The 20,509-nt window shown below is 42.3% G+C and overlaps 2 long non-coding RNA genes across 3 annotated transcripts in view; one reads left to right on the forward strand and one right to left on the reverse strand.

Moving 5' to 3' along the window:
• The window catches only part of LOC147029438 (uncharacterized), a 54,996-nt gene that overhangs the window by 6,878 nt on the left and 27,609 nt on the right, over nt 1-20,509 (reverse strand). The window contains exons 2-3 of one of the 2 annotated variants that reach the window (XR_015055911.1): nt 5,009-5,159; nt 4,310-4,505 (exon numbers count right to left, since the gene is read on the reverse strand). This is a non-coding gene — a long non-coding RNA (uncharacterized LOC147029438). Of the gene's footprint in view, nt 1-4,309; nt 4,506-5,008; nt 5,160-20,509 lie in introns of those variants that run through there. The other variant, XR_015055910.1, reaches the window with a different exon arrangement.
• On the forward strand, nt 15,116-18,298 carry LOC147029439 (uncharacterized). The gene is made up of 3 exons (XR_015055720.1): nt 15,116-17,299; nt 17,393-17,551; nt 17,874-18,298. It is a non-coding gene; the product is annotated as an uncharacterized LOC147029439 (long non-coding RNA).

The following is a 20,509-nucleotide window of genomic DNA, read 5'->3' on the forward strand; positions in this document are numbered from 1 at the left end:
ACTACATATATCTAGCATTCAGGGAATTAAATAATAGTAAAACCATCAAATATTAGCGGAGTTATGCACATTTTCCGGAATTTCAGAATCAGCCCATGAGTTGTGTGCTGACCTCATAATTATGTTTATGTGTATTCACATATTTTGCTGCATATTCACACAGAACATCATAATAACGTCACAATGATAATCTATGTTGTTGGTACAGCTTTTGTGTACTTGTGTACACCAAGTAACAAAGCTTAATCTGCATGTATATATGTATGCTTTTAATTGACCTGGACTGTGACTGTGGTGGCAGCCAACATATTTTCCTGGAGATTTCAGCTTATGGTAGAGTGGTGGTGGTACAACTAGTACATCCTGTTCTCACATTATAACTAGTAGATACTGTTTTAAAGTAGCATAGTGCATAGGGACAATGGCCAAACTATACAAGGTGGTGGACCCTGATGAGCCCAGCTCATCAGGTAAACAGTGCCCGACCACAGACTGGAACAAATGTGTTCTGTGTCAGGAAGACACAAATGAGATGCTGACATGTCCATATAATTCAGCACGTGGCACAGATGGGGCAGGATACAGGACCATAGCTGAGCATCTTGTAGCATTCGACAAGATCAGTTGCCTGCCAATAACACTAAAACTGTCACAACTGGATGAGGGACATGGCATCGAGGCATTCCGGGTTCACAAAGCCAAATGGCATGACTCCTGCAGACTGCAGTATAACAAAACAAAACTTCAGAGGGCTGAAAAGAGGAAAACACACCACGATGATGACCCAGAAACCCACAAGTTCGCCCGTCTGAGCATTGAACGTGAAACTCATTCAACAGAGACATGCTTCTTCTGTGGCAAATCTGCAGCAAAAGATGCTTTGCATAATGCATCAACATCCGAACTTGACATTCGTGTGAGGCAGTGTGCCCTCAAACTACAGGCAATCAGCTGTTCACCCAGAAAGGTAGAGACATTGAAGGTCTCCCTCCAACACAAGCAGCACTGATTCAGCACATAAAGAGGGCTGCCTACCAAGCTGGTCACTGCTGGGGACAGATGATGGTTGCAGTCCCGGAACTCCCATCCCCAGGTGTCTGGGGGTGGAAGAAGAAGGACACAGGTGGATGGGAAGTTCACTGGACCACACTGCCATAAGCGACCCAGGCCTCTCAAGAACTCATACGCTGTGGATGCAAAAAGGGGTGCAGAGGACAGTGCAAATGTGTCAAGGCAGCACTTCAGTGCACTGCCCTTTGCCACTGTGGTGGACTGTGTTCTCGAAACTAACATTACATTTCATTGAAAACCTGTAATATTACCATGGAAGGCCTTACCTGGTTAATAATGGAAGGACTGTTGCAGACTTGCCCTCACCACTAACATGTCAAACAACAATGGGACATGCACTATTGATTTGCAAGATGCAGCATAATCTCATGAACTGTGTGGTCATATAAATAAACTCCCAAAAATTATAAAGGAAACATTGCGAAGACTGCATTGTACTCTCATGAATATGTCACAGTTTCAAAACATGTACATGAAAAACTCCACCAATATTAAATGCGTTTATAATTTTACTATTATTTATTTCCCTGAAAGCTAGACATATGTCGTTAGGTAGTTCTTGGAGTAGTTATAGCATGTTGTAAATAGTACCACTGCATTCCTCATCCTAGAAAATGTACGATTAGCCACCAGAATCAATATCCTAGGTAGTCTGGAACCTGAGCTACTGGAAAAACAACAACTGGTGGTGGCCATTTTGGCCACAGGACAAAACTAGCGTGTTGTAAATAGTACCACTGCATTACTCATCCTTGAAAATGTACGATTAGCCACCAGAATCAATATCCTATCTGGTCTAGAACCTGAGCTACTGGTAAAACAATAACTGGTGGTGGCCATTTTGGCCACAGGACAAAGCTAGGGTGTTGTAAATAGTACCACTGCATTCCTCATCCTTGAAAATGTACGATTAGCCACCAGAATCAATATCCTATCTGGTCTATAACCTGAGCTACTGGTAAAATAACAACAGGTGGTGGCGATTTTGGCCACAGGACAATTCTGCGATGGCCCTATAGCTAAATATCTTCCTTTTGGCATGTTCTAACAGTGTGCCAAAGCTCATGCTTGTATCATCAAAGGCACAATCCATTCCCATATCTGCCGGACTAACATAGTCATATAGTTATGTTGTCATATAGGCAATCACTCCATTATATTAAGATTTCGTTGAGTGTGAAGAATGGAGCTCAGCTGATGATGCGGACAGTTGGATGGCCAGTCAACAGTTACAAATGACTGCAGTTCTTATCTTCGTCATCCAACCATTTCATGTTTGCTATTATCACAAAATTAAATAAAGGGTGTTGTATAATTACTCATAATACCATTAGTAATAAACGTTCATTTTTTAATTTAACGCATGAGGAACAGCTATTATTGTTCAACAAATCATTATAATTCTAGTTAAGAAGAGTTTATGTACAGTAAAAAAGACATTTGTTGTGTTGTCTTTGTTTGTGTTCTGGGTTAAATTAATCTGAAAGATTTTTCATCGTGAGTAGATCAGTGTTTGATATTGGCAAATGCGGGATTATGCAAATGTATCAACGTATAAATAAACAAGCACGGATAAACAAAGTTAAAAACAATCCATAAGATAACTCCATATCAAAGTACAATCCTGGACGATCCAATGCGTCCAGAAGGAACTTGGGAATTTTAAATTATTATCCGTCCTGGCTCCACTCTTGGCAAGTGCATGATGTGATTAGCTCATTGTTTCAAACTTTTGTTTTTCATTTTATTGTCTTTTGCATCAGAGGTGGTTCATTCCATTTTTGGAGGAACCTAAAACACAGTTTCAGATACACCTTTATGTCTGTAAATCTACTTGATAAATTAAAATACTTCTCAATGTTAAACTGGTGAGATCCATGATCAATATATCTTCACCAATATATCTTCAGCTAATCTGAGAAAAAAGATAAAAAATTTATAAAATCCCCCCCCAAAAAAATCAACATTTGAAGGGAGAACTTAAAAATAATTTAAAATTCCCAAGTTCCTTCTGGACGCATTGGATCGTCCAGGATTGTACTTTGATATGGAGTTATCCTTGTCTGTCTGTCCCGAGCATAGCTCCGTGGGTTTTGATGCAATCCTGATAAAATTTGCGTGGGAGGTTTATATCATGATCTAGTTGTATTTTCCTGAGAATGGGCGTGGTGCACCCATTATGGATGGAGCCACGCCCAAAAAACGTGTTTTTAGGGGGTAGCCAATTTCAATTTACATCTTCTCCTAAGGGATTTGTCGAATCTGGCAGGGGTTTCGGTATTTGGTTAGCCCGATGGCACCTGCATAGCCCCACGGAGCTCGATTTTCATTTTCGTCCCAAAGTCAAGGTCACGAACTTAGAAAATTTCGAATTTTGACATAAAAATCATACGACCGCCCAAACTTTGAGAGCTAGGATGACAATATTTTTTATGCATAATCTGGAGGTCATTCCCCACCTAAAGTCTTGAAACCATTTTGCTCTATCTCGAACACCTTGCCCGTGGCGCCCCTTTCAAGTTTGTTTTTACGCTAATTTCATCAAAGTCTGGATAATCCGAGGAGTGCGAAATGCCATATAGCCTAGCTGACGTTATATTGTTCCTGGAATGTTCCAGAGGAAGTTTTGCACCAACGGTCATAATCCTTGACCTTTGACCTTTAAAGTTCACAAAGGTCAAATTTTCAAAGTTGTGGGAATCGAACCGGGTTTTCGACCTTCTTCGACGAACTAACTCCAATAAGCTATAGCATGTATCCTGTTTCCTTATTTTTAATGTTTATGACATTGTTTTGTGACCTTTAAAGGTAATGCAAAGGTCACATTTTGAAAGTTGTTGAACGAAACCAGGTTTTCAACATTTTGCAGCTTATAACCTGTCACTCGTACCACATCATGTTTATCATTTCTATAACTTGGTCAAACATTATCACATTGTCTCATCCTTGACTTCTGAAACAATCTACATCGTCAAATACCGCTCGTGAACCATTGCCGTCTCCAGACTTGTGGATTGTTTTTTAACTTTGTTTATTTATTTATTTACCATTGAGCTTCAGTGTGTTTATGTGGGCCATAATTTTTTTCTTTTTTTTAACCAATTGAGCTTTTGTGATCAAATCTTCAACAAATCTTCATTTTGAGAATATGAAGAACACAAATTAATGAAATGTACAATTTTTTTTTAAACTGTCATTTTCATCAAGTTTAGTTTTGAGGACAAAGGAATGTGGATGGGCTTTGCATTTTGAGATGTTTTCCAGTTAAACTTTAGATTGGCAGAAGTCACACTTTTATTTATTTATTTATTTTTTGTATGCCTTGTCAAGGCTCATTTGAGAGCTAACGCACAACATACAGCAAGGGGGGCACGAGACAAGAGGGGGGGGGAGTGGAAAGGACAAAAGAGTGGGGAAAAGAGACGTTAGGAGATCTGTGGAAGGGAGAGGGATGGGGTGGGGAACACAGGGTATGCAAGATGGATATTACAGGGACTTTCAGGAAGGAAAGCAAAACTTAAATAAATACATTTCAGGAAGGAAAGCAAAACTTTCAGGAAGGAAAATTAAATAAATACATGTTCCCCTTCAAGTAACTTTAACACAGGAGGAGGCCATTTGGCCGATCAAAGTATGCACTAGTGTTGCCAGTGTATGGTTGTTTGTCCGTGCTCTATCCTTATTAAATGCTGAGCATCAAGCAAAGAAGCAACATGTACCATTCTTCAACTTTGGTATTGTATAGGGGTGTTTTTGGTATCGGAAATGGTATTTGGTATTGTACAGAAAGAGGCAATGGTCAGATAGGTCCAAAGTGAACTAAGATATTGAGGGCTTCTATGCATCAAAGCGTGTGTTAGTGTTGCCAATGTATGGTTGTTTGTCCATGCTGTATCCTTTTAAAATGCTGAACATCAAGGAAGGAAGCACCACTTACCATTCTTCATCTTCTGGACGACTCAGCCAGGGTTTGAACCAACGAACTCCCACACTCAGAGCGGATGCTCTCATCATCATGCCGTTGAGCCATCACTTGATGCAATCGATGAGTTGAGATGTAAATTGCTGTGTACGCCATTCTGCCAAGACTGAGATGCCAATGGGATTTCGTAGTCAATGGAAAACCAAATACTGTATTGGAAACATCAGAAGGAACCCAAAAAGCAAAGAGAAAACGAAGAGAAGTCATCAGGAGGAATCTGGATATGATTCGGGTTTTAGCCACGACTCCACAACCCTCAAACCCATCCAGGTTCAGCCAAGTGAGCCTAACAGAAAAATTTCTGCAAGAATTCACTTCTCCTGAGACAGACAGATAAAGAAAGAGAGAAACAAAGAAAAAGTAAGAATTCGAATGAATAAAGAGAAATGTGAAAAAAGCAGAACGAAGTGTGAAAGGTACAAAGAACAAAGTTGTCGGGAAGAACCCAAATAGATCGATTTCAGCAGTTACTCCACAGGCGCAAACACAGCAAAAGGTACAAGCTTAGCTGATAGACCTATATTCCCCTTTTTGTTTTGTATTCCCAAGTCTCGATTTTGTTCGAAACACCACATACACCATGTAAAACGCTGCACACGTTTGTCGTTCATTTCAAAACACGAACCACCACTCTCGATTGTATACAGAACGCAAGATATCCACGCCACCATTTGAATGTTCATGGATTCTACACAGGCATCCTTGCAGATTCTGGCTACACAAATGCCAGTGATAGTGACTAAGCATTCTTGCTAACTCAGCTGATAATCGTGAATGTAGAACCCATTATGCATCCTTTCGTGAGAGCAGGAATTTCATCCTTGTTTAGTTAATTTAACGATTACTTTTTTTTTGTGTGATTTGATACATTGTTTTTTTCACTGTAGTCCAATGCACATGGAGGGTTAATACCTTACTCTGGATGAATTGCCACTGTTGTGGATGCATTATGCCTGGTGTTGGCTTAATGGTTAGGGTGGCGGGCTTGGGATCCAAGGATCCTGAATTCAAATCCCTCTCGGCTGTTGAATTAATACCAGGTGGGGTGAACTCTGTCTGTCATGCTTCCGAGGTCGGCAAAATGAGTGCCGGCTTGCTGGTATACTGTGTCGGCGTGGCGACCCACCCAGGATTGTGTCCAATAGCCAAGGAGACTGCTGAGGCAGCACCAACGCACTGCACAGAGTATGGTCCCAATGTATGGATGGATGTATTAGTCGTAGTGGGCAATCAATGACAGTGTTTTAAAGTCAGTGATATCAGAGCGCCTCAGCAGTGGTCGGGAGATTCGACACTTATTGTGATTTTGTGAGGGATTTTCACAATGCGTATTTTACACCTGAAGAGTTAATGCCGACAGTTTTACCTTTTTGTTGTATTAGTCATGTTTATAAACTATTCTAACTCAAATAATGATCAGAAGCGCAGAACAGAAGCACAGCCTTTGAAACACTATGCAGTGAATGATGGATATAAGACATTTTGACGAAAAAGCCAATGGATCGGCCGATAGAGGATTTTGCCCACAAATGGATATACTGTAAATTTTGATAAGTCAAAAAAACAAAAAGTAACAGTCAGATTTTTTTTATTTTCACATAATCATCTTTGTTCGTTTTCTTAAATAAGTGGCCATCTTGTGATTCAATCGCAGTTTTCACAAGGCTGTGGTTAAAGAATGTTGATCATCTCAAAATGGCCAAAATGGCATATAAAGCGTTTTGCAACGAAGCGTTTCTCATGTTCTTGCCTTTCTTTATTAGCACCACCTTAACCAACTGAATGAAAAGTTGCAGGCAATGCAAATGGACAGATTGATATGACAAAGGCAAACCTGACAAATCTGCAACCACAATGGAAAAAAAAATGAAATCGTGCGCAACCTTTTAGCATGAGTCACACACAGATCATTTCCAAATTGCACTCCAATCAAAAAATATAGATATATATTATAAGGAAAATGTGAATATTGTTGAAGTGTAAATTAACAGCATCGTGTGGTTATGGTCGACCTTTTTTTTAAAGGATTTCCAGTGGTTTTCTAGAAGCGTGCGCTCTTTACATAGTTGTGCTGTCAACAGCTCAAGCTGTGCAATTGCAGATAACATTATCAGCATTCCAAGCAGTTGTGCAAGAAGCGATTGATTTATTTATTTTGGAGAATTTCATGATAAAAGAAGAATCTTTTTTTTGTATACAAGGTTACAGCTCGTGGAAGAGCAAGAATGCTGAATGGATCGGGATGTAACAGAAGAAAACAGAAGAAAGAGGGGGGGGGGAGAGAGAGTACACAACAGCAGTGTTGACGGATAAGATAGAGGGAGACTTGGACACATAAAGGAAGTGGGGAGGAAATAGGGGATGGGAGGATGCATGGGGTGGACAAGATGGATTCAACAACAAACTCTCAGGAAGGAGAAACTGGAAATTTGGAAGGAGAAGGGCTTAGGAGGTGGTGTTAACGGGGGTAGAATGCATCATGATTTTGGATGGGAGCAGGTAGGTGATCTGAAATGGTGGTGAACAGCTGTTTTGAATAACTGGAGGGAAGAATGTGATCAAAGACAATGTGGAAGTTAATTCCACAGGTGGGGAAAAAAGAGGAACGAATGAATGGAGGTGAACAGTGATTCTGGATTTTTGGCAGTTTTACGAGAAGGGGGATGCTGGTGATCCGTGTGCAACCTGCAGGTACCTCGGGGAGACAAAGCACGGAACAAGCAGAGGGTGCAAGACCAGAAAAGAGGCAGTCGAAGACAAAGAGATGACCGACCTGTCTGCAATGGCGAAGTGATAGGCCCATAAAGTCAGCTTAAACGCGGGAGAGTCCGATGATCTGAAAGGCCTTGGTTTCCAGGGCATCAAGCTGAGCAATATGTGAAGGAGGGGAGCCAGCCCAGAAGGGAGAGCAGTACTCCATCAAGCTGCAGATGAAGGCTTGGTAGGTGGAAAGGAGTTCAAGTGTGCCAAGGAAGGACATTGTATGGAGGATACCCAGTTGATGAATGGCTTGGGAGGCCAACTTAGATATGTGGTTGGCCAAAGAAAAATCATAGCTGATAGTGAGACCCAGGAGTTTGAATAACTTGACTTCCTCAAGGGAATTGTTGAGAAAGTATGGGGAAGGGGGTTTTCCACAGTTCATCTTCGGAGGGAGAAATTGAGTGCGTGAGATTTGTCAGGATTGAAAGACATCTTCCAAGTGTTTGACCAGATTGTTATTTTGTCAAGGTCTGAAGAGAGGGAAGAGAATGAAGCCTGCTTGTCTGAAGGATGAGGGATGTCACAGTAGAGTGTGGAGTCATCAGCAAAGAGATAAAGAGGATTTTTGAGAGTCAGAGAGATCATTGATGAAGATGAGGAATAGGATTGGGCCCAGAGCACTGCCTTGGGATACTCCAGCCTTTGACCGAGATTGATGAAAACATTCCATTGAGAGCCAGACGTTGGTTCCGAGAGTAGAGAAAGTCAGTAAGCCATGTACGGAGTTGGCATTGAATGCCATTGGTAGACAGTTTGCAGAGCAAGGCAGGATGCCAAACTGTATCAAAAGCACGAGATATGTCCAGAGAGATGGCCCTGATCTCATGTCTGACATTGAGGGCCTCCATCCATTGTTGGGTGAATATAAGAAGCATGTTCAAGGTGGAGTGACCTGCTCTGAAACCAAATTGGTGATCCGAGATGAGGTTGTTGGAGTAAAGGAAGAATTTCACATCAACTGCGATGATGGCTTCCATGACCATGCTGATGATTGGAAGTAAGCGGATAGGTCTTTCATTGTCCTTATTTTACTTTTTACTTCTGCTTTGATTGCATTTAGCTTGGATTTACAAGTAGGTGTCTGTTTCGAGTTTCGTTCTTTTTTTTTCAGAAGTAGCTTTATATCGCCATCATTATCATTGAACTAGTCAGCAATCTTATGCTTTGCTTGTCCAAGTACCGTTTTGGATGCAGTGAGCACCGGCTCTTTCAAGGCATCCCAAGCAATGCAGTGTGAGTTGTTAATTCTACCGCAGGAGTGTCTGCACGGAAGGTTTGTGTTATAGAAACTTCCAACGATGCTTGTATTTCAGGGGATTTGTTTTCATACATCTTTTATTTCTGAGTTCTTCTGCATACCAGCTCCATAGCTCCATCATTGAGCTCGAAGGTTTCATCTGCCGGATTTATCATCCAGAGTCGTGCTGCTGCTACCTTCACCATAACCCTGACTGGGAGGTGGGGTGGGGGATTACCAGGTGCTGTGCCTTGCCTGAGAGCTGGCAGAAGGAAGGTACCTCTAAATTTCCATTCTTGGGTTGTTGCTGATGCCGCTGACACAACAACAACAACAACAACAACAACAACAACAAAATGCCACTGATGTATTGTGCACAAGATTCTAAAATAAGTAAGCAACCTACCTGCAAGGAATCCCAACATTTCAAATGTGATGTTACGTGAAGGTGAAGCAAAATTTCAGCCGTCTTCGGATTCAGGCATGAGCGGATTTGGGAATAGGCTTGCAAATTTTAGCGATGAGTGGATTAAAAGAATGAGTTGGGTCCATTGTGACTCCAAAGTAACAATGATCAAGTGATTATCCCCAAGTTTCACAATCTGAGATTTAGGCTAAATAAGGACTGATGAAGAGCCAAACAGCAGCATATTGGTCTTGACAACATTAAGTTTAAGAAAATTGATTGCCATCCATTTCGACAGCCCGGAGCAGTTACAGTGAGCTGTCACACGGCAGGGAGCTATTACAGGGATGGCAAGGAGATGTTGGTGTCAAATAACAGCTCCCCACCATCTTTACCACCATACTAATGGAAAGAGAGCACAACTCTATCACTGAGTAACAAGATTAACCTCAGGGGTAATGCACTGCAAAGCAAAGAGTTAACTTTTCATTCGTCCAAACAACTGCAGTCCATTAAAATGAGACGCCATTGAAAGTGAAAGCACAGATGAGACGTTTGTGTTGGCCTGATTAGAATTCAGATCTGAAGGCGTCGCTCATGATGAGGAACCCAAGTTCAAATCCCAAATACTACTCATTTGTGTATTCTCTGCTAATGGCCTTGTACTCCATGCAAAGGTACGCCGATGTCTAGTAATGTCTTTGCCCTGCTTGTGATTGATGTACAAGCTCCACCATGAGCCTTTCATAAATGTAAAATAAAAGAAAATTTGCAAAATTGGAGAGAATAAAGTTCACGAACACAGTGAATCTCGGCACAAATGTAGCAATTTAGATTGTCAGTACCTGCTCGTTCAGGGTCGCCATGGTAACAAGTGCAATCACTGTTATTTATCAATCATTTGACAGAGAAATTAGATGACAGCAAGGCACAAGTATTGAAAAGTCAGGATGGCACTGTGTACCAGATAAATGTGGTGTTTTTATGTCATGATTCAACCTTCGGATGGCACGACAGGCTATGTATGTTCGGCATGGAAGCTGTACACACGAGGTAGCAGGATGCAAACCAACGCAGCTTAAATCAGAAGGGCACTCGGTAGAGCGCGTACCCCTGCCACGTAATGCCTGATCCACAAGAACATATCGGGCCCAATACATTTTTGAAATATCATGCTACACAGTACTATATTGTTTTTGGCCCGATATATCAATGGTGAAGATTCACCTTAAAAATTAAATAATTCTCGTATCCAGGTCCGGACTCGGATCTTCACCAAAATCGAAACAATTCTTCCTTGCCACGCATGCACCGTGCCCACCAACTTTCATCCGAATCCTTCCACAACTTTTTGAGATATCGTGCACACAAACAGACAAACAGAAGGGTGAAAACATAACCTCCTTCACCTTCAGTGGTAATGAAGCAGAGGACAGACATTAATAATTGTGGAAGGATGGTGATTCCTTTGTACTACACTCAATTATCTATTACCAAAATATGGAATGAACCCCTTTACATGTTGGCGCGTCAACCGATGGGTCTGCTGATGCGGACCCACCGCGCCGAAGCGACGTGCTTCACAAATGGCCGAATGAAAGGAAATTATGCTCGAGCGGTCGGTGTGGTTGCCCCCCAAATCCCGTTGGTCTCTTAAAGGGGATGTTGAACAAATTATATCTCCTCAGGGATGAAATAAAGGGGGCCAAAGCAATTTGGGTGCGCGCGAGATAACGGCGGGTTATCAGGCAAGACATGTACTTCAGGAAGAAGAGTTCATTGAAAGGAGACACAGGACGTGAAAATGGACAATCCCGAGACAAAAGGGCAGACCGAAGCAATGAACAGAGACAAATAAATAAATGAAGGCAGATTCAGTGAAAGGAAAGGCACTGAATACAGAAAGGAATCTATGACATCACTTGCACTCTCCCACTCATGCTCAAAGGGTACAAACCGGATAAGGTCGTGAGAGTCACTCAGATTCCAAGAGAGTGTGAGGAAGGTGACAAAGTGCAGGAGAAAAGAGAGGGGAAGGGCAAAGATAGAGAAAAGAGAGAGAAAAAAAAGCACAAAGAGAACGAACGAGTGTATGTACAGCCTTTGAACGTCTCAGCGTGGCCACGCAACACACTTTCAAGCGTTCTTTGCTCATCGCTCAACACCGGCCAATGAGGAGGTACATTGCTGCCACTGTAGTGACGTCATATTGAGAGTGTGTTGGCACCAGCACCGCTCAAACCAATAACATGACAAGTTGCAGTGCACTAATGGTAGCGTGCACTCGACGGTCCTCGCGATGGCAGTCGCCGTGCCGGATGCTTTGTACTCACCGTGCGGGCCACGAGGGGGGTTGAATCAGTCCAAAAGCGAACCTAGAAATTGTCAAATTCATGCCTCTCCTACCTTGTCTGGGTGCTTTGTCTGGTTTTACAGAAAGGACACGTAGGAATTATACTTTCCTATCTAATCCCTATGTAAACTATATCGCCCCTCACGGCACACATAAAAACAGGACAACTTCATTCCAACGGATCCCTGGTTCAAAAAAAAATATTCTCACCTACGCGAACACACCGACCACGTGAACAACATACGAGCAAATTCGTACCATCTCCAACATAACATTGTGTTGCTTTTCAAAAAGAAAAGTTGTTTTTCAAAAAAAATCTTGGGGTCACACCAAGTTTCGGTAAAAGTTAAAATGAGGATAAGTATGATGGCTTGATGGTTGGGACAATGCAGCCCATGAGCACTGAACAGTTTATTCTAAAAAGCTGTTCACAAGACAATTGCAGGTGAGAATGTCTAACTGGAGGTGCTCCCCCCAATTTAGAGCCGTCCGAAGTTTTTCGACTTCATTTTAGGGGTGTTGGGGTGTTTCAAGCTTGAACAACTGCAAAGGACTGATTCTGTAGCAGTGCTGTTAAATCGTAAAGAGAAGGTTTCCATGTGTCTACTTTGTACGAGAGTGGCATTGAGGGGTTGCACCAGTATGGATAAGCGACAACAAGGGTAGGCACCCAATCAACCCATCTGGTGTTGTTTCAAGAGAACGACAGGGGCTCAAACTCAAGACCCTAAAATCTTCAGCCAGCCACCTTAACCGTTAAGCCAACACCAGGCATTCAAATTGTGCTGTTATAATCTTTATTTGTTATGAAGTCAAAGCTCAGGAAATGTGAGGTTAGAGGGTACAATGCAACATAATGGCAACGGAAAACATAGGACAGCATGCAGACACTACAAGGGGAGGAATAAATAGAAGAATGACACAACAGGGGAACAGATTGAGTAAACTGCAGTTACATAGGGAGGGAATCTCATCCAATATAGGGTAGAGACAGGAGTGGTTAGAAGTTGGAATAAAACTAACGCTGTGTAAGTCAATTGAACGAAGAATGCGATTTCACGAGCAGGCCAATTAAAAAGGAAGACAAAGATTTCACGCAGATGTGTGAATGGATATGCCTTCGCCTCCGCTAGATGGCACCCCGCTGTTACATTTGATCTCAATTACAGGTCGCATTAAAAATGAAAGGTCACAACGGAGTCAGTGTGAGAGTGAAACAGAGATAAGTAGGAGAGAGAAAATATCAGATGCTTCCAACTCGAGTTATGATCTGTGAAATTATTTTCAAAAGGTACATGACCTGTTGAACCCAAAATAGAATATTTGCATCACAGTCCATACCTGTGCCAAATTTGGTCAAAATCCCTTCAACTGTTCACAAGTTATCGTGGTAACGAAAATCTGCTACGTACAGATGCGTGCATGGACAGTCTGACGCACAACACAAAAACATCATGCCTCCTTGGGTTGCGGAGTCATAAAAAGGAAGAAAGGAGGGACTATAGATAACAAGTAAGGTAGAAGTTGAGACTTTAAATCAACATTGACCAGTTGGGAAGAATTGTGGAGCCGCAGCCGAAGGCATTGTGTGTTTTTTGGGGTCGTCCATCTGGCTACATGTGCGTAACAGGGATTCGTAACTACAGTAACTTGTGAACTGCTGAAAGGATTTTGACCAAACTTGGTACAAGTCTGTGCAATGCCGCAAAGATGAACTAATTAGAGTTTGGGTACAAGAGGTCGATGTCATGTGACCTTTAGCTGAAAGTAGCAGGTTTTCATTGGAACTAAACTTGGTGCAATTATTGGGCCGGGGCCAATGAACTCCCACCATCTCTGCCTCCCAACTTCCCGGGCCTGGACAATTTTTCATGGACACCAAATTGTTCACAAGGATCAACTGAATGAAAAAACAAATGTTTCAAGAAAAATAACTGATCATTTACATTCTATCAAATTAGCCGTTTCCAAGGCGATCTATCCAAAATTTAACCATTGCACATCGATCAGTAAATCTCACTATGTCTCTCCGATAGGACTGTTTGGAACCCCCCCCCCCCACCCCCAATCTACCGTCTCAACAATCCTCTGGAAGAAGTCCTTTCATTCAAGCTTCTGGGTCTCACTATCTGCCATGATCCTTCCTGGGAAAGCTACATTTCCAACCTGGCTTCTAAAGCCAGTCGCCGACTGGGAATCCTCCGTCGTGTAAAGTCCTTCCTCAACCCACCTGAGCTCCTGACCACAGATAAAGCTGTTGTCTACAACCTGATGGAGTACTGCTCTCCCCTCTGGGCTGGTGCTCCTCCCTCTCACCTTTCTCGGCTTCACGCTGTGGAAACCAAGGCGTTTAGTATCATTGGTATCTCCTGCGGTGAGGCTGAGTCTTTGTGCCTCTCACTCTCTCACGGCAGGCAGGTCGGTGGTCTTTCTGCATTCTACCGTCTCCTCTCTGGTCTTGCCCCCTGCTCTGTCTGTGATATGCCCCCCCCCATATTTCCACAGGGTGCTCAAGGTCTGCCAACAACCCCCTTCTGGTAAAAATACCAAAATCATGAATCACTGCTCACCTTCACTCCTTCAATCCTCTTTTTTCCCGCCTTTGTAATAAAGTCCTACACTCTCTTCAATCCCATTTTTCCCTCCAGGCCTTCAAAACGGCTGTTCACCACCACCTCATATCTTCCCCCATCCAAAACCATGATCTTTTCTACCCCCGTTAATCTACCCCAAGCCGACCTCCTTCAAATTCCCTGCTTTCCTTCCTGAAAGTCCCTGTAATGTCCATCTTGTATACCCGGTGTTCCCCACCCCATCCCTCTTCCTGCCACAGATCTCCGAATGGCTCTGTTCCCCACTGTTTTGTCCTTCCCTCTCCCGCCCCTCTTGTCTCATGCCCCCCCCCCGCTTTTGCTGTGCATTGTGTGTTAGCTCTCATACAAGTGTCGACAATGTATACAAAAAAAAAATAAACCAATGTCACCCGCAGGGTGACCCCTATCTTGCCAAAAGGTGACCACGTGTGACTTCTTTAAGGTCACACTGAGGTGAACAGAGCTGCCATCCACCAGGAGCGACTCCTTGAGGAATATCTGCCTACAAGAGATTCCGATGAGAATCGTTCTACAGAGTAACCATGAAAAATATGCTCTTTCCTCATAACGTCACCAAATGACGTCATAATGTCTCAAGCTTGACATATCAAGAAAGCATTCATCGAGGTGTTCAATTTGAGGTACTACACGATATGGTTCCTAAAACTGGAAAATTTGACCTTGGGGTCAAATATGTTTGACCTGAGGCGCTAACCATGAAGGTCAAGGCCAATCGCCACCAAAAATTAATCAGCTGAGCGCCAGACCATGAACTATATTCCCATGAAGTTTGAAGACGATCCGATCAAAATTACTCAAAAAATAAGGGTTTCGTCGACTCCCCTGATTTGCGACAAAGTGACCTTGACCTTTGACCTTCAAAATTTTATGCGCTGAAAGGGACCTCTATAGGCCTCTGATATGCGAAGTTACAAAAATTTCCAATGATAACTGTGCTCTGCAGAGTGATTGAAACGTGATTACAAACCAAAAAAAACAAACAAATGAAGGTCAAGGCCAATCGCCACCAAAAATTAATCAGCTGAGCGCCAGACCATGAACTATATTCCCATGAAGTTTGAAGACGATCCGATCAAAATTACTCAAAAAATAAAGGGTTTCGTCGACTCCCCTGATTTGCGCCAAAGTGACCTTGACCTTTGACCTTGACCTTCAAAATTTTGTGCACTGAAAGGGACCTCTATAGGCCTCTGATATGCGAAGTTACAAAAATTTCCGATGATAACTGTGCTCTGCAGAATTTTTTATCCGTGATTACAGACAAACAAACAAACAAACAAAAAAAAAACATACAAGCTGACTAACATATGTTGCAAAAACTTCGTTTTGGCAAGAAAAAAAAACAGCACATCTCATTAAATTTTTAAGATAGAATAACAAAACTGCACCAAGAGGTTACCTTTTACCCTTTAAAAACCAATGTTGTGTTAATTAACTAATTTGCAGAATAATGAATATTCATCAAAATTAAAAAAAACTATACCATCAGAGGAACTGTCCGTGTGTCTGGATTCCACCCATTGGTTAGACAGTTCGCCTGACTCCACCTACAACTTACACACTATGGCTGCCAGTAGGGTAAGAATACTGATTCTGGCTCACTTTTCCCCATGTAAATGAATGGGGGATTTTCAGCGATGAATTTTTTCTTTTTTTTCCCTAAAAAATAAATCCCCTTTTTAGCCCAAGGTATATTTATTTGTCTCCCCTTTTAACCTAGGGGCTCTCTATTCAAATTACCTATGCAACAAGATAAAGATTTGTTCAAGTAGTAAAGTCGTAATGTGATTTGTTAAAGGTGATTCTAAAGAAATATCTGAAACGTCTAAGCCTCGGGACACTCTTTATCAAATAACCGATGCATATTGTTTAGCTCACTCATTGAACCTATAAACATTTGTTCATTCTCAAATTCCTTCAATAGTTTAATTTTCTTTGCACAATAATCCCCATCTAAAATATTGAAAAACAAAACATTTGAATCTTTATATTTTTTAAGATACCCCTTTTGTGCCATTACGAAATGATAAACTTCTCTTAATGATCTCATCTGGCCACCTCCTGAGTTGCAAATCATTTTTGTGCATAAACCACGCCATAAAAAAGTTTTGTTTCAAATGTTTTCAGTTCGTGCCATGAAAATGAGGAAGTGTTTTTTTTGACACGGTCGTGCTGTGAAAATGAGGAAGTGTTTTTGGACAGTCATGCTGTGAAAAAATAGGAACTATTCTGTGAGACAAGGCCTCGTGTTTATATTTTATCTCAGAACACTAACAGGCTTTTAAACATAAGTTTAATCAAAATCATTTTAGGGCATTTTCAGTATGTTTTGAAAATGATTCATACAATTTGAGAATATATCGCCCAGTTATTTTCCAAGCTGTCTCGCCCGAAGCGTCATTTCCTGTGGCCACACCCGATGATTAAGCAATCTCCTCATCGTTGCCTTATAAGTGATTCGCCAGACAAAGTTTCTGCCAGACGGGATTTTCATTTTTACAACTGAGACATGAGCGATCTTTCTTCCGCGAACAAAACAGCTCAACACAAAGTTGGTAAGCTTGTGGATGGGTTCCTATTTGAACGATGAAGCAAGTGATTATAAATTAAATCGTGATAATTCTGATATTTTTTTTTTCTTGGCAGGTCCTTGGAAGAAGAGCAGTTTACATATCATGACGAGGTGCATGAAATTAATGCTCTTATTGAAGAGGTCAATCATCTTAGAAGAGAATTGAAAAACATTTTTAATGATTGACACGACGTCTTATCACGGCCTCTGATCTTTTTGCCATCTTGTACCAATGGTAAAAAAAAACTGAGACATGGACTCGCTCTCTTCCGATGAAGATGACAGCTCACTACAAAGTTGGTAAGTTTGTGTCTGGTTTCCTCTTTGAACGATGAAGCAATTGATTATAAATTAAATCGTGATAATGCGAAAATATATATTTTTTCCTGGCAGGTCCTTGGAAGAAGTGGAGTTTACATATCACGATGAGGTGCATCAAATGAATGCTCTTATTGAAGAGGTCAATGATTTTAGAAGAGAATTGAAAAACATTTATAATGACTGGTACGAAGTCTTATCACGGCCTCTGATCTCGAATGAATTAAACCAATGGTGAGACACGTGTGTGTGTGTGTGTGTGTGTGTGTGTGTGTGTGTGTGTGTGTGTGTGTGTGTGTGTGTGTGTGTGTGTGTGTGTGTGTGTGTGTGTGTGTGTGTGTGTGTGTGTGTGTGTGTGTGTGTGTGTGTGTGCGTGTGCGTGTGCGTGCGTGTGCGTGCGTGCGTGCGTGTGTGTGTGTCTCTTTCCCTGTCTGTTTGTCTCTCTCTATCTCTCCCTGTCTGTCTCTTTGTATCTCTCTCTGTCTGTCTTTCTACCTACCTCTCTCTGTCTGTCTCTCCATCTATACCCTTGACTCATTATTTTATTTTTTTTCAGCTCGATCACACAACATAAGCTGTTGAAGCAATTTGGTACAACACGTGATTTTCTGGAGGTAAATGTTTCAGAATTATTATTTAGTTATTTGTTATTTTATTCTTTTATTAATATCACTCTCTCTTTGGAATGTCGCCTTATGTTGGTTGCATCATTAGTTTGGACGCGGTTTTGCCAGTACACTGGAATTCATTTTATTGGCCTTGGAAGGATGACAGGCTGAGTCGGCCTCCTGGTGTGTTAATTCAGTGGTCAACGAGGCTTGAACTTACAACCAACACCAGGCTTACTCATATTACCATGTAATTATCTTTATAAAACCTAATTATTATCCACTTTTTGTTTCAAAACAGAAGAGGAGTCTGAGTTTCGAAATCACAAGACATCTGAAGAAGATTGCTGGGAAAGATTATACATTCTCGCAAATGAATATTTAATATTTTCAATTTTGATTAATTATATTGGTTTTGTTTACAATTACTTGATTTTGAATTTCAAAAAAGAATCAAGACATGAAGGAGAGGGAGGGAGGGGGGAGGGGGGGTAGGTGCGCTCCCCCAACGACCCATCACCCCCTCATCCCACCCCTCCCCTCCCCATGTGTGTGTGTGGGGAAGGGTGGGGGTGGGATGAGGGAGGTGGTGGGTCAAAGGTGGGGGCGCACAGGGGGGATGAGGGAGGTGGGGCTTGTGTGGGAGGTGCTTGTGTGGGTGGGGTTCATGTGCGCGGGGCGTAGGTGGGGCTTGTGTGGGCGGGGCGTGTGTGGGCGGGGCTTGTGGGAGGGCGTTTATGTGGGTGGGGCTTGTGTGGGCGGGGCTTCGGTGGGGTTTGTGTGGGCAGGGTTTATGTGGGTGGAGCTTGTGTGGGAGGGGTTTATGTGGGCAGGGTTTATGTGGGCAGGGTTTATGTGGGTGGGGCTTGTGTGGGCAGGGTTTATGTGGGAGGGGTGAATGTGGATGAGGCTTATGTGGATGAGGTTTGTGTGGATAAATGGATGGGTGGAGAGATGGGTGGATGGGTGGATGAGTGGAGCTTGTGTGGATGGGTGGATAATTTTTTAATTAAATAAACATGTTGTGTGTGGGGAACTAATTAACTAATCACTAATTATGTGAATATGATGAATATGGGTGGAGCTTGTGTGGGGTTTGTGTGTGTGGAGCTTGTGTGGGGTGGAGTTTTTGTGTGGAGCTTGTGTGGGGTGGGGTTTATGTGGGTGGGTTTTGTGTGGGCGGAGTCAAAAAGGGGCTGAGTCAAAAAATTTCAATTTATCTTTGTCTTTTGTAATTCCTGTGAATAAAATGAACCTAAAATCTCTTCCCCTTCCAAATCATGTATCTTATAAGTCCAAGGAACCGTATCTATTACATCAACAATTTTTAAAAGTTCGTTCGTCCATCGTTTAGTATAACCCTTTTCAAAATGAGATTTCCACCTATATATTCTTACGATATCACCAACTTTGAACTTAGGTTTTCTGACATTAATCTCTTTTTCATATTTTAATTTTGTAAATGTTTCTGATGGTTTCATATTTGTTGACGTGTGAACCGTGTCATTATACTTATCCACAATATCCTGAATAAAAGATGACCATTGTTGTGAACCGAGTTGTGTGAATTTTTTATATAGTCTCTCTTTTAAGGTACGATTAAAACGTTCAACAACAACTGCCTTCCCATCATTAAAGGTACTGTATAATGTAATACTGTTATTTTTTAGAAAATTCATAAATGTCTTGTTATAAAACTCTCTACCCTCATCAGTCCACAATTTTTTAGGTTTTCTCTTACTTTTATTAAATATCTGTTGAAAGGCTAACATAAGAGTATTACCTGTTTTGTTTTTTAATGGTACAACCCATGCGTATCTACTCCTCAAATCAATAACGGTTAAAGCATACTTGTACCCCTTATCAATATTCAGGTCAGGTATGGGAGCATGTGCCAGAACAGCGCGTCGCTGCGTCCACTTTCCGCCGGTACTCCGGGGGCCTCCGTCTGGCCATCCCCCAGGCAGATGCCAGGCCCATCCCCATCTCCTTGAGATGATGGTCAACCTGCTGCAACCATGAGGCACGTGGTCGGCCCACTGGCCTCCTCCACTCATGAGACTCCCTCGCTGAGAGAATCTGGTGAGCAGGATCAGCGTCAGGAAAACGAGCCGCATGTCCATACAGCCGCAGCTGACGCTCACGGACTATGCAGGTAACAAATCTCATCCGAGTCTCTCTCAGCAACCGCTCGTTGGACACAAAATCCGACCAGCGATAGCCAAGGATTCTCCGAAGAGACCTGGTACCAAAGGAATTAAGTCTCCGTCTCAGATCCTTGGTCAAAGTCCAAGTCTCGCACCCATAGAGCAAGACTGGAAGTACCAAGGACCTGAAGACTCGGACTTTCGTCCTCCCGCACAGGTACCGGCAGCGCCACACCCCATGATCCAGTGAATCCATGACTCCCCAGGCCCGACCCAGACGTCTATTGACCTCCGGCTCACAACCTGCGGAGACATGAATATCACTGCCAAGGTAAGTGAATCTATCCACGACCTCAACATCCTCACCACAAACAGACACAGACAGGACAGCAGCATCCAAGATGTCACCGAAAGCCTGGATCTTTGTTTTGACCCAA

This window comes from Eptatretus burgeri, chromosome 3 (genome assembly GCF_056783735.1).
Source record: "Eptatretus burgeri isolate ZD-2024b chromosome 3, Ebu_testis_v1, whole genome shotgun sequence".
NCBI classification, from domain to species: Eukaryota; Metazoa; Chordata; class Myxini; order Myxiniformes; family Myxinidae; genus Eptatretus; species Eptatretus burgeri.